At 35.9% G+C, this 13,560-nt stretch overlaps 2 pseudogenes; both read right to left on the reverse strand.

The window, feature by feature from the left end:
• Positions 1–3,094: 3,094 nt before the first annotated feature.
• Positions 3,095–4,312, reverse strand: LOC139440256 (protein FAM161A pseudogene; annotated as a pseudogene).
• Positions 4,313–4,320: 8 nt separating this feature from the next.
• Positions 4,321–13,560, reverse strand: part of LOC112320794 (protein FAM161A pseudogene) — a 71,521-nt pseudogene continuing 62,281 nt past the window's right edge.

Below are 13,560 nucleotides of genomic sequence, written 5' to 3' on the forward strand. Positions count from 1 at the left end.
TCTTGGGGGGAAAGATTTTAGTTTTTCCCATAGGGTATGATGTTGGCTGTAGGTCTCTCATACATGGCCTTTATTATGCTAAGGAATGTTCCCTCTATTCCCACTTTGCTGAGTGTTTCTATCAGAAATGGGTGCTGTATCTTATCAAATGCTTTTTCTGCATCTATTGATATGATCATGTGATTTTTGTCTTTGCTGTTGTTGATGTGATGTATTATGTTTATTGATTTGTGAATATTGTCCCATCCTTGCATCCCTGGGATGAACCCCCCTTGATCATGGTGTATGATCTTATTAATGTATTGCTGGATGCAGTTTGCCAATGTGTTGTTGAGAATTTTAACGTCTATGTTCATCGGTGATATTGGTCTGAAGTTTTCTTTCTTTGTTGTGTCTTTATCTGGTTTTGGGATTAGGATGATGCTTGCTTCATAAAAAGTGTCTGGGAGTCCTCTGTCTTCTTGGATATTTTGGAATAATTTGGGAAGGATAGGGGTTAGCTCTTCCTGCTATGCTCTTTAGAATTCTCCTGTGAAACCATCTGGTTCAGGGCTTTTGTGTGTTGGGAGTTTTTTGATTACTGCTTCAATTTCATCAGCTGTTATTTGTCTGCTCAGGCTTTCTGCTTCTTCGTTATTCCATTTTGAAAGATTATATTTTTCTAGAAATTGTCCATTTCACTGAGGTTTCCAAATTTCTTGGCATATAGTTTTTTTGTAATTTCTTACAATCCTTGTATTTCAGTGATATCAGTTGTAATCTCTCCTCTTTCATTTCCACTTTAATATTTTTGAGTCCTCTTTCTTTTTTTCTTGATGAGTCTGCTTAAAGGCTTGTCAATTTTATTTACATTTTCAGTTAATTTTAATTGTTTTAAAATTTCCATTATGATCTTTTCTTTGAATCATGAGTTATTTATAAATATGCCGTGTAGCTTTCAAAATAAGTCCTCTTCTTATTACTGTTTTTTTAAATAATTGCATTGTGGATAGGGAAATTCTAAATGAAATCAAATCCTTAGTATTTGTTGAAATTGACTTAGTAGTTAGAACATGGCAAGTTTTGGTAACTGTTCCATGTGTATTTGAAATGAGGTCAATCTTCTAATTAGTATGTGCTTGTATATATGATATATTGTTCTTCAGATCAAGCGTATTAATGTTTTATTTTAATTTAGATCTCTCCTAGTTTTTAAAAACTGATATCTTCTATTATGATTGTAGATTATTTTTATCTCCTGCTAATTCCATAAATATTTGTTTATAAATTATCAGGCCATGTTAACTACAGCAAACATATTCATAATGTCTTCCTCATGGTTAATTTCTTTTTTTCAGTATTTCTCTAGATTTTTTCTTTCATTTTTAATCTTTCAGTGTATCCTGGTTTAGGTATGTCTCAAATATCTTACTGTTATCGTCCCGTCTCTCTCTCTCCTATTAAACACAATAAAAAGTGGACTCAAATCATAGTTTAAAAGACAGAGGTTGTCAAAATATACAGAGATCTTTTGATTTCTTTCTTTGGAATTGAGTAACTTCTTATCATTTTATTCTGTAATTTCTCCTTATCCTGCTTTTTCTGTTTCTTTTTCTTTCTCTTTTTCTAAGTTCATTTAGATTGATTAAATTTTCTTTATTTCATTCCCTCTCTTGTTTTGGATATTTCACATTCTATTTCTCTTCATTTTAATGTTACCCTAAAAAAGACAGTTGAATTAACAAGATGTAAAATTAACCAGTCACCTTCCTTTGACCAAATAAAACAGAGACTTTAGACATTTTAACTACAATGATCTTTCCTGTTTTATTTTCATGTGTTATTCTTGTCCCATATTTTAGTCATATTTCATATTTCTGATTTTCCATTTTACACACACTGTCATTGATATTAACAGTCATTGTGCCAAATCAATATTTTGGTTTTACTCATATTTAACAGCATGTTTACCAATTTCTTTGTCCATCATTTTTCATTATGATCTTTCTTGTGGGTTCAGCTTTTTACTTACTTAATTTGATCATTTAATAAATGAGTAGTTAATATTTTCCTATTTTGTCTGTTAGAAAATGGGTTTATATTGCCCTTACTCTTAGATGATTTTTGAGTTCATTATAAAATTCTAGAATGCCAATGATTTTCTTTTGTTAATTTAAATTAATTAATCCTTTGTGTTCTGACTTCTATTGTTATTAGGAAATCTGTTTTCAACTTAATTGTTTTTCCTTGACTCTCTGGCTCTATTAAATTTTTCTTTTTGTTATTAGTATTCAATAGTTTTTAATAAAATCTAGCTATGTTAGATTCTTTTAAATTTATTTTGTCTGTGACTTACTATGCTTACTGAACCTGAAAACTTATCTTTCATTAATTACAAAGAATTCTTACCCATATGTTTCAAATCATGCTTCCCCCATTGTTTTTACTATTGCCCTCTTTAAAGTCTAAATTTAACTTTGTATTATAAGAATGTCATTTAAATTTTTTTAGAAATCTTATTTTGCCATTTGAAAAGCTCTGAAAATTCCAGAGTTTTGTCTTCTTTTATGTTTTTAAATGTTTATTTTTAATATGTTTATTTTCAAGTCTCTATGAAGTAGCCTAGAATATTATTTACTGTACCTGGTGACTTGTCTTCATTATAGATTTTTCTGTCTCATCTGTTTTTTTAATTTAAAATATTTATTGATTCATGCTTTCCAGAAGAACCTTTTTTAAACAAATTACCAAAAATCCAAGTTTCCTCTCTGCTCTCAATGCTAAGCCATTTTTCCTCACCCAAAATAATGAAGCAATGTATATTTTTACAGTTAATCAGTTTGTCACAGCTGTGATTCTCAAATGCTTTTTAGAAATATAAGTAAGATCAAACAGACTATATGCAGCAATTATAAAACTTGAATAGGTAAAGCCTTATTCTAATGGCCTAATGACCAATCAGATGGAATCAGCCTTTTCAGGTTACAGATGACTTTGCTCAGGAGCCTTACACATTAATGGAGGGGCTGCCATTGAAGTTCCTAGTACAAGTGCTGTTGCTGACACCAGATGCTGCAAAAAACATGGGCACAGAGAGAACACTGCTGATTCCATTTTATTCTTCAACAGATTTCTCTTCACTCTCTTCATATGCTTCATCTTTTTCCTTGCAAGAATCCTGGCTGTGGTATCAACAAAATGATTTTCCCTCCAATTCTTTCTTCTTCATTAAAGCTTTATCTTCAGTGGAACTTTTCATTTCTTGATTCCTGAAATACCCAGATACTTTTCCACTTTGGTCTTTCTTTGAAACAAACTCACCAGATATTCTTAGTGCTTTACGGGTGTCAGAACAATACTTTTTTTGTTGCCATTCTTGCATTTTTCTGAGCAACTCTTTTAAATAGTAACAGACGCTTTTAAAAGTTTTCTTCAATTTCTTCTAGTTCTCATTGATATTTTTCATCTTTCCTTTTTCATTCTTTCTGAGCGATTTTACTCTGGACTTAGAAATTTGAGCTAAACTCTGATGTAAGTCATAAAAGCCTAGTCTGACGTGTCAGAAGTTTCTGTGATTCTTTCATTCTTTGCTTCTGTTTAGTTAGTATCCAGTTTCTCTCTTGTAACATTGTATTTTCCTCAGATGACTCCTTGTGGCATATTCCCTTTCTCTGGAAGGTACTGTGGGTGCTGGAGAGCTGCAGTTACAAGGCATGGGCTTCACACTTGCACTTCTTACTGGTGACTTGTGCCTTGGAAGTAGATACGTGTTTCTTTTAGGCTTTCTTCTTCCACTTCAATGTCTGCCAAAATTTTTTACTTTAGTGAATAAATGTGAGACTGCATGGAGACTAAACGATTCATGAATTTAAGAGTTTTGGACACTTGCATTCTGAAAGGTGTTCCTGGTATCCCTTGAAGAGATTCTTCAAAAAATCAGCAGCCTGGCACCTAATTTATAGATCTCCTCAGTTCTTTCTGTTGCTTGACTAAATCATGTTGAGGGGAAAGACAATTCAGAAATTAGATTGGCTCATAATTTCTTCTTACACTCAGAACCTTTCTTTCTTTCTAGGAAGAGAGTGAGAGAGACAGAGAGAGAGACAGAGAGAGAGAAGAGAGGAGAGAAACATCAATTTGTTGTTCCACTAATTTATGCATTCATTGGTTGATTCTTGTCTGTGCTCTGACTGGGGATCAGACCTGCAACCTGGTGAACTGGGATGACACTCTAACTAACTGAGCTACTCAGCTAGGGCCAGAATCTTCTTCTTTTTGAAAATGTATATATTTATTTATTTTTAAAAATTGAGATGCAATTGACATACAACATCAACTGTTTCAGGCATACAGCATTCTTATTTTTATGAGCAGTTTGTGTACAATTTCAATATCTGATTTAGATTCCATGTTCTCCACTTTTTTCTTCTGCTCTGTAATCATCATTTGAAAAAGCTCAGGTACTGTGATCATTGGCACTCACTCTTTTGGTTTCTACCCTTTTTTTCAACTGCTGGAATGTCTTCATCTTCACACTGAATGTACTCTTCCACAGAAAAGTTTGTCCACCTGTTGCTATTGATGAGCTCCTTGGCATAAGTCATCATCTATTTTTCTCAGGATGTTCTTTTTCTAAGTTGGGCTACTCATCTTCAGAAGAAGGCATATACAAGGAGGAAGACTTATTCAAATCAGGCTCTGCATATGATGTTATTAACAAGAAAGGGTGATAGGAGTGCTTTTCTGATACAGATCTGCCAGAGACACTAGGAATGTCTTTCCTGATGATTACTGGCTGAACTTCCTTTAAATTTAATTTATTCTCCAACATGTTCTCTAACTTTGCCATAGTTTCCTTATGGGCAGTTTTCAGCTATTCTTGCTTCATTAGAGTGGTAAATATCAGAAAAGTCCACAGAGTCTCATAGGTTATACATGTATGCTCATCCACTCCAGAAAACCCGGTGTTAAAATCAGCCACTGCCCACACCAGCTGCTGGCACCACCTTCTTCCCTTCTTATTCCTCTTCCTGCAAGGCTGCTGCCAGGGCCTCTAAGGAGTCTTAGTGTTCATACTTGGTGACTCCTGCTTTGGCGCTGGGATTTACCTAGGTGTGCAGACTGGAGGCCACCAGCTTTACCAGCACCGTGCTGCCACGGCCCAAGTGCTCACACTGGCCCAGGGCCAGGGAAGCTGGTACCTGCCTCCTCTGTTTTAAAACCTGGATTGTAAGTACCTTTTTAGTGAATTTTTCTTATGAGAATTCTTCATGGCCTGGACTGAGAACATCTTCTACTACAATAATTTTATATTTGGTTTTACCTAGCACACCTGGTTAGAATGGGTTTGAAGACATTTTTGTATTCATGACTAAGGTTGGAGGATCCTTCCCTGGCCACACATGGACAGTATAAATTTAAACGTAAGTCCACAATGGGACAGGTCAATGGTAATAACTTTTAGTAGAAATCTTTTCTATCCTCACCCAAATCAACACCAAGTCATCCTATTTTCTCCTTGTGTCAGTGTTTTTCTTCTTGTTCATATTTTCTTTGAAGGTGTATCTCTTGCACAGTCCCTGGTTTATATGAAGGACATCAACATCAATTCCTCATTTTCTAAGTTCTTGTTTCTTGTCCTTGCTTAAGCAATAAAACCCAAGTCCCTTATATTATTGAGATCAGTATATACCCAGGGCTATCCTAGATGTTTGCACACTTACTGTTCTTATTTACTGTTTCTGCTCATTATCCCTTTGGGATTGTCTTTAAAAAAATTGCTACTAAATTGGAGTTTACATGTAAAAGTATATTTGTTATGTTTCTAGATATTTGTAGTGGGAGCTATTCATCTCTTCAAAATGATGGCTGGAATAAAAGTCAATATTAAACTGTAGCATGTGAGTTAGAGCTCAATAAAATTATAACCCAAAGCAGCATCATTTTCTATAGGAAAAAATCTATTTCATAAAATATTTAAAGTTCTAAGAGTTACTTTGCCAACTAGAGCAGAAGGTAGCTGTATTTAGAAATATACATCGCAAACTCACGTCAATAAGTTGATAGATGAAGTCATTGAAAGCACACATATTTCTCTTTTCATAAAATATTAGGTTCTGATATACTTTTTAAGAGGATGCTTCAAAACATCTGCAAATCTGTGTTAATATCTGCCCATTACAAACTCCAATTAGCCATTCTTTAAAGGAAATTAGTAATCTGAAAGTATCCTGATGGTATTGTTTCAACTTCAAATTCATATTTTACCAGAGTTCAAGTCAATCAGTTTGTGTTTTCTGAAAAGTTCAGGATTTACACTCAGTGGGTAGGGTACTTGATACAAGATCTCTTAGATATGTAATGAATTAAAAATAATGGAATAATGGCAAACTTAGTCAACTTGCCTCCTGGACATGTGCATTTTATTTACTTCTATATTGTTATGTATGAGGCAGATTCATGAATATACAGATTTATGGTTTCATAAGTACATCATGAGTTTTGTTTAATAAGAGTGTACCACAGATATCAAACAGTTGATGAAAAGCATATGGATTTAGCAGCTTATAAAGAGGCTGATTGAGTTTTAGTTTCCTTTTTTTCTAACCTTTGAACTACTAGAAGATAATATAAAAAAAGACTGAATGAAGATCTATAGCCATATTCTCATGTATTGAGAAATTTTGAAAAGATTAATGAGATGGTGCTATTATATGAAACAAAGTTGGCATAAACTTTGCAATAGTCCTTACTCTAAATGTTTCCTTTTGAGCCACCAGTCATCACAATTTCCACATCGTGTTATTTTAGCTTCAAGTTGGAATGATCCTTAATGTTACAGTTTTTAGGTATTCCTAACTTAAATATTTTTAATCCTCACCTGAGGTATGTTCATTGATTTGAGAGAGAGAGAGGAAGAGAGAGAGAGAGAGAAACATCGATCAGTTTCCTCCTGCATGCGTCTTGACTGGGGATTGAACCCACAACATTTCAGTGTATGGGATGACACTCCAACTAACCAAACTATCTGGCCAGGGCTCCTAACTTAAATTTTAGGTAGAACAAAAATGGTGGCCAAGTAGGTGGAAGCTGAGTCCACTTGCTCTTGCACCCAACTTTGGACACTTGGCTGATCTTCCAAAAAATAAACTGAAAATTCAACAGAATCTTAGCTAATGTGAAGTTTGGAAACCAAGGAGTACAGAAGATGCTTCACAATGGGTTGTAAGGAGATTTTATAGTTGGAAGGAGAAATGTCCTATGCCAGGCACCTATAGCCACAAAGAGCCTGTTCAGAGATCCCAGCTTTGAAGCTCCCTCCACTCCCAGGGCAGGGAATCCCCAGACCTGGGCTGGGAGTGACTTGGATACACTAAGTTTGGGAGATGCAGGCTACACACACACAGTGAGCAGCACATCCTTAGCTGCAGCAACAAATGACAACTGGGAGAGTGCCAGAGAGAGAGAGAGAGGGATTCTGTTGGCACCTGGGTTAGGTGGAGGAGGTAAGAGACTCTTGGCTTTATGGAGAGGTGGCATGTATGGAAAGCTGGACAGTGACTCAGTGCTGCAGTGGGAACACCCAGAGAGACTTTGTAAAAGGGCAGTTGAGGAGTGTTGTGCAGAGACCCCACATGCAGCTGCCCTGCTAGCAAGGGGAAAAGATTGAGGGTGTGGTTTGCTCCCTCCCAGTGCAGCTGGGTAGATTGATCAGAAAGGTGCAAAGTGAGGGGATTTCTCAGCCCCAGCCTGGTGCAGCTGGCAAGGGGGTGGAGGCAGCACAGAGTGGAGAGTGTGGCTTCTGTCTGCTCTGAGGGCAGTGGGATGGGAGCTGGAAGGGCAGAAGGTGTGCACCTGAGATCATTTAAAGCCAGACAAAGTTCCCTTCCCTTGAGGTAGAGATAGAACCTATGGGAAGAGAAGGTCACACCCAGCCCCTGCTGGAGCAGGGATCTGCAAAACAGGAAGGTCAGGGTCAAGAACCTTGCAGGGTGCATTTCCCCAAGAGAAAGGCAGCAAGAGGTATGTCTAAAGGGCCCATTTTGAATTTCTCCTAGGGAGACAAAATACACTGGTTCTTAGGGCCCTATTTCACTGAAGTCAACAAAGCAGGGAGTTCAGAAAGTGGTATAGCAAGAGGGAATCAGGGCCCTGTCCAGCCTTGGCTTACACACAGAGCTGCCATCAACACCAAGCAGAAGAGAGCTACCCCACACCCTATGAAATGGACAGCTAATTAATCAGAAACTATACATTATGGAAAATAAGCTGGGACAGACTAAGATGGGTAGTGCAGGGACAGGAGGAACACACCCACAATTTTCACAGAACACTAAATAGTGCCTCCCAGGAGAGATCTAGGGGTCCCGCCTTCCTGATCACAACAGAAACTCCCTCTAGAGGAAGGTGAAGGTGATATCGGCGGGTATCGGCGGTGTTGCACCAAGTTGGGTGACCAAATTTTGGGACCTTAAGCTGATAAAAAAAAAAAAAAAACCCAGAGGATCCAGAAAGAGAAGTCAGAAGGTGAACACCAAATGGCTGGGACAAATTTCACCTTGCTTTACTTCAGAATTTGTGTTTTTTCTTCCTTTCACATAGACTTTTAATATTTCTTCTTTTGCTTCAATTGTATTCCAATTAATTCACTACTCTTTATCTTTTATTTTATTCTTTTTATTCAGATTTTTCTTATTTTTTACTTTATTGTTATTTGAAATCTCACAAAGCACCTTTCCCTTGTTTTACTTGATTTTGCCTTCTTCCTGCCCTTTTTTTTGTTTTTGTTGTAAATTTCATTTTCTCCCACTCTATGCTTTTTTCCTATTCCTTACTCAGTATTTCTCCCCCTTCTATCCTCTCACAAGCATTCCTCCTTCCTTTAGTCAGTTCACATTTTTTATCCCCCTCTTACAATCTCATTTCCTTCCAAACTTTATAAATTGTGGTTTCTTTGGCATGGGAATTATGGTTATTTCAGTTCTTCTTCAACAGTATTCCTACTTGTTCTCTATATTTTAGTACTTCAAATTTAATAGGTTATCTCTCCCTGCCTTACTCCTTTGCCTCCTTCCTGCCCTTGCTTATTTGAAGTAGGAAATTTATTTTTTTTGCCTTTTATTATTCTGGATTCTATTCCTTACTCTTACTATTTTTCCTCCTTCTTTCCTCTCAAAATCACTTTTCTTTACTATACACAACTCATATTCTCTTTTCTCCTTTGTATAATATTCTTATTCCCTTTTCACCTTTACCAATCTTTGCCCAACTGTTGTTATTGACCCTGCTGTGGTTTTTCTACAATTTTGTTCCTTTTAATTCACTATCTTTTAAATTTCATCTCAAACCTCATAGTATACTCTTCCCTTTTTTTACTCCATTTTGCTATCACCTTCTCTGTTTTACTATGTTTTAAATTTTATTATCTTCCTTTCTTTGCCTTGTTTTTATTCCCTAGTCTTATTATTTTTCCTCCCTCTTCCCACTCAAAATAATTTTTCCCTCCTTTAGTCATATCATATTCCCTTTTGTTCTATCTCATGAAATTCTTAATCTCTCTCCACCTTTATTAATCTTTGCTCAATTGCTGTTGATATTGCTGATGTGGTAGGGTGTATTTTTGCTGGCATGGGTTTAGTTTCCTGGTAATATTGCTTTGTTAACCAGCACCTGTACAATAGCATACAAGATGTGGCAGAAGTTATGACTCCCAGTCAGCCAGCTGGATGGTAGAACCCATCAATGAATGAGCCACCAATAATCAAAGCCCAGGTACAATAATAGAGCCCACATAAAGTGAATAAAGGGCAACTCAAGAGCATCCAGATCAGGAGATCAAAGAAACTGCACCACTGAATCCCACAGAACTCCTACCACACAAGTACACCCCATAAAGACAGGCAGGTAAAATAGAGTAACATGAGATGAAGAAACAAACAAAAAGAAGCACCTAAAGTGGGGAGACAAAGAAAGAACCCCCAGTTGAAAGGAATGGAGAAATCCCCAGAAAAAGAGCTAAATGAAATTGAGGCAAGGACTCTATCAGATAAAGAATTCAAAATAATGGTTGTAAGGATGTTCAAAGAACTCAGTGAGAACTACAAGGAACTTAGTGGGAACTACAGCAGCATGAAAAAGGACATAAAAACTATGAACAGGAACCAGGAAGAAATGAAGAATACAATATCTGAAGTGAAAAATACACTAGAAAGAGTTAAAAGCAGACTAGATGAAGCAGAGGACCATATCAGCAGCTGGAAGGTAAAAAGAAATACCAAGTCAGAGAAACAAAACAAAAAAAGACTCAGAAAGAATGGGGATAGTTTCAGGGAACTTCAGGACAACATGAAACATAAGAACATTAGCATAATAAGAACAGCAGAAGGAGAAAAAAAGGAGCAAAGGATAGAAAATCCATTTGAAAAAATAATGGCAGAAAACTTTCTTAACTTGGTGAGAGAAAAAGTCATGCAAGTGCAGGAAGCACAGAAGGTCCCCATCAAAATGACCCCAAAGAGACCTACTCCAAGACACATCATAATTAAAATGGCAAAATTTAAAGACAAAGAATCTTAAAGGCAGTAGGGGAGAAACAGCAGGTAACATACAAGGGAGCTCCAATAAGGATTGATATAAACACTATAAGCCAGAAGAGACTGGCATGAAATATTTCAGGTAATGAAAAACAAGGATCTACAACCAAGACTACTCTATATAGAAAGGCTCTCACTTAAAATGGAAGGTGAAATAAAAAGCTTCCCAGCCAAAAAAAAAAGGCTGAAACTGTACATCTCCACTAAGCCAGGACTGCAAGAGATGCTAAAGGGACTGTTATGAAAAGAAGAAGAAGAAGAAGAGAGAGAAATATGGAAAAAATGACAATGAAAAAGCATCAATAATAACCTTAAATGTAAATGGATTAAATGTTCCAATAAAAAAATAGGGTAAATATATTTCAACATAAATATATAAAGAAAATCTTGGAAGACTTCAAGAAAGATATTGACAACAACAGAGTCATCATAGGGGATTTTAACACTGTATTGTCAACAATGTATAGATCTTCCAAATGAATCAGCAAGGATATTGTGATACTGATAACATTCTAGATCAAATGGTCTTAATTGATATATGCAGAACCTTTAACCACAAAGAAGCAAAATATACATTCTTTTCAAAAGCACATAGAACCACCAGATAGGACACAAAACAAAACCCAACAAATTCAAGAAAATTGAAATCATATCAAGCATGTGGTCAGATCAAAATGGGTTGAAACTAGAAACCAATCTCAAGGAAAAAACTCAAAAATGATCAAATACATGTAGACTGAATAACATGTTATTAAATAATTAATGGATCAACAACAAGACCAAGGAAGAAATAAAAAAAGTATCTAGAAAAATGAAAATGAACACCCAACAGTCCAAAACTCATGGGACACAGTGAAGGCGCTGCGGAGAGGGAAGTTCATAGCAATACAGGCCTACCTAAAGAATATAGAAGAATCTCAAATAAACATACTAAACATACATGTACAAGTACTGGAGGAACAATAACAAATAATGCCCAGAGCAAGTAGAAGGAAATAAATAATCAAGAACAAGGTAGAATTAAATGACATTGAGACTAAAAGAACAATTCAAAGGACCAATAAATCCAGGAGCCTGGTTCTCTGAAAAGGTAAATAAAATTGATAAACTTTTGATCAGAGTCATTAAGAAAAAAAGAGAGGGGACCCAAATAAATAAAATCAGAAATGAAAGAAAAGTTATAATCAACACCACAGAAATACAAAGGATTGTAAGAGATTACTATGAATAACTGTATGTGAGGAAATTGGACAACCTGGGCAAATGGACAAGTTTCTAGGAACATACAATCTGCCAAAACTGAATCAAGAAGAAGCAGAAAACCTGAAGAGACCAATAACAATGAGTGAAATTGAAGCAGTAATAAAAAATTGCCAGCACACAAAAGCCCTGGACTGGATGGCTTCACAGATGAATTATACCAGACATTTAAGGAAGAACTAACTCCTATCCTTCTCAAACTCTTCCAAAAAATTCAAGAAGAGGTAAGACTCCTAAACTCTTTTTACAAGGCCAGTATCACCCAAATTCTAAGAATAGGTAAAGACACAACAAAGAAAGGAAAGTACAGGCCAATATCATTGATGAACATAGATATTAAAATCCTCAACACAATACTGGCATTAGAGATTTAGCAATATATTAAAAAGATCACACACCATGATTAAGTGAGATTCATCCCAGGGATACAAGCATGGTACAATATTTGCAAATCAATAAACATAATCTACCACATAAAGAAAATGAAGGACACAAATATATGATTATATCAATAGATGTTGAAAAAGCATTTGATAAAATCCAGCACCCATTTATGATAAAAACAGTCAATACAGTGGGAATGGAGGAAACATACCTCAACATAATGAAAGCCATTTATGAGGAATCTACAGACATTATACTCAATGGGCAAAAACTAAGTTTTCTCCTTAAGATCAGGAATAAGACAAGGGTGTCTGCTTTCATCACTTTTATTCAACATAGTACTGGAAGGTCTAGCCACAGTGATCAGATAAGAAAAAGAAATGAAAGTCATCCAGATTGAAAAGGAGGAAGCAAAACAGTCATTAATTGCAGATGACATGATAGTGTATATAGGAAACCCTATAGCACAGGAGGCAAACACAAGGCCCACAGACTGAATCTGGCTGTCCACCTTGTTTTATCCAGCCTGGTACCTTGTTTCTACCCAGCAGCAGTGCCGAGCTCTCCCTTAACTGTTAAGGAGTAGTTACATTTATACAGTCTTAAAATTATATTAGGCCCTTTGAAAGCAACTGTGAGGCTCATGTGGTCCCCAGTGGAAATAAGTTTGACCTGCCTTCCCTATAGTCTCCACCAAAAAACTACTTGACCTAATAAGTGAATTCAGCAAAATAGTGGGATACAAACACAATATTCAGAAGTTGATGGCATTTTTGTACACCAACAATGAAATATCGATACTAGGAAAAAATCCCATTTACTATAGCAACAAGAAAAATAAAGTACCTAGGAATAAATATAACCAAGGAGGTAAAAGACCGGTACTTGGAAAACTATAGAACAGTGAAGAAAGAAATTAAGGAATACAAAAATAAATGGGAGCTTTTACAGTGCTCATAGGTCAGAAGAATTAACATCATCAAATTGTCCATACTACCCAAAGTAATCTATAGATTTGACACAATTCTTGTTAAAACACCAATGGCATATTTTGCAGGTCTAGAGAAAATATTTCAAAAATTTATATGGAACTCAAAAGACCCCAGATAGTCTCAACAATCTTAAGAAAGGAAAACAAAGTAGGAGGGATCACAATATCTGAAATCAAACTATACTACAAGGCCACTTTAATCAAAATAGTCAGGTACAGGCATAACAATAGACACATAGATCAAGGGAACAGAATAGAGAGTCCAGAAATAAACCCAAGTTTCTATGGTCAATTATTATTTGACAAAGGGGCATGAACATATAATGGAGTAAAGCAGCCTCTTAAATAAATGGT

The sequence above is a fragment of the Desmodus rotundus genome, chromosome 8 (genome assembly GCF_022682495.2).
Source record: "Desmodus rotundus isolate HL8 chromosome 8, HLdesRot8A.1, whole genome shotgun sequence".
Lineage (NCBI taxonomy): Eukaryota > Metazoa > Chordata > Mammalia > Chiroptera > Phyllostomidae > Desmodus > Desmodus rotundus.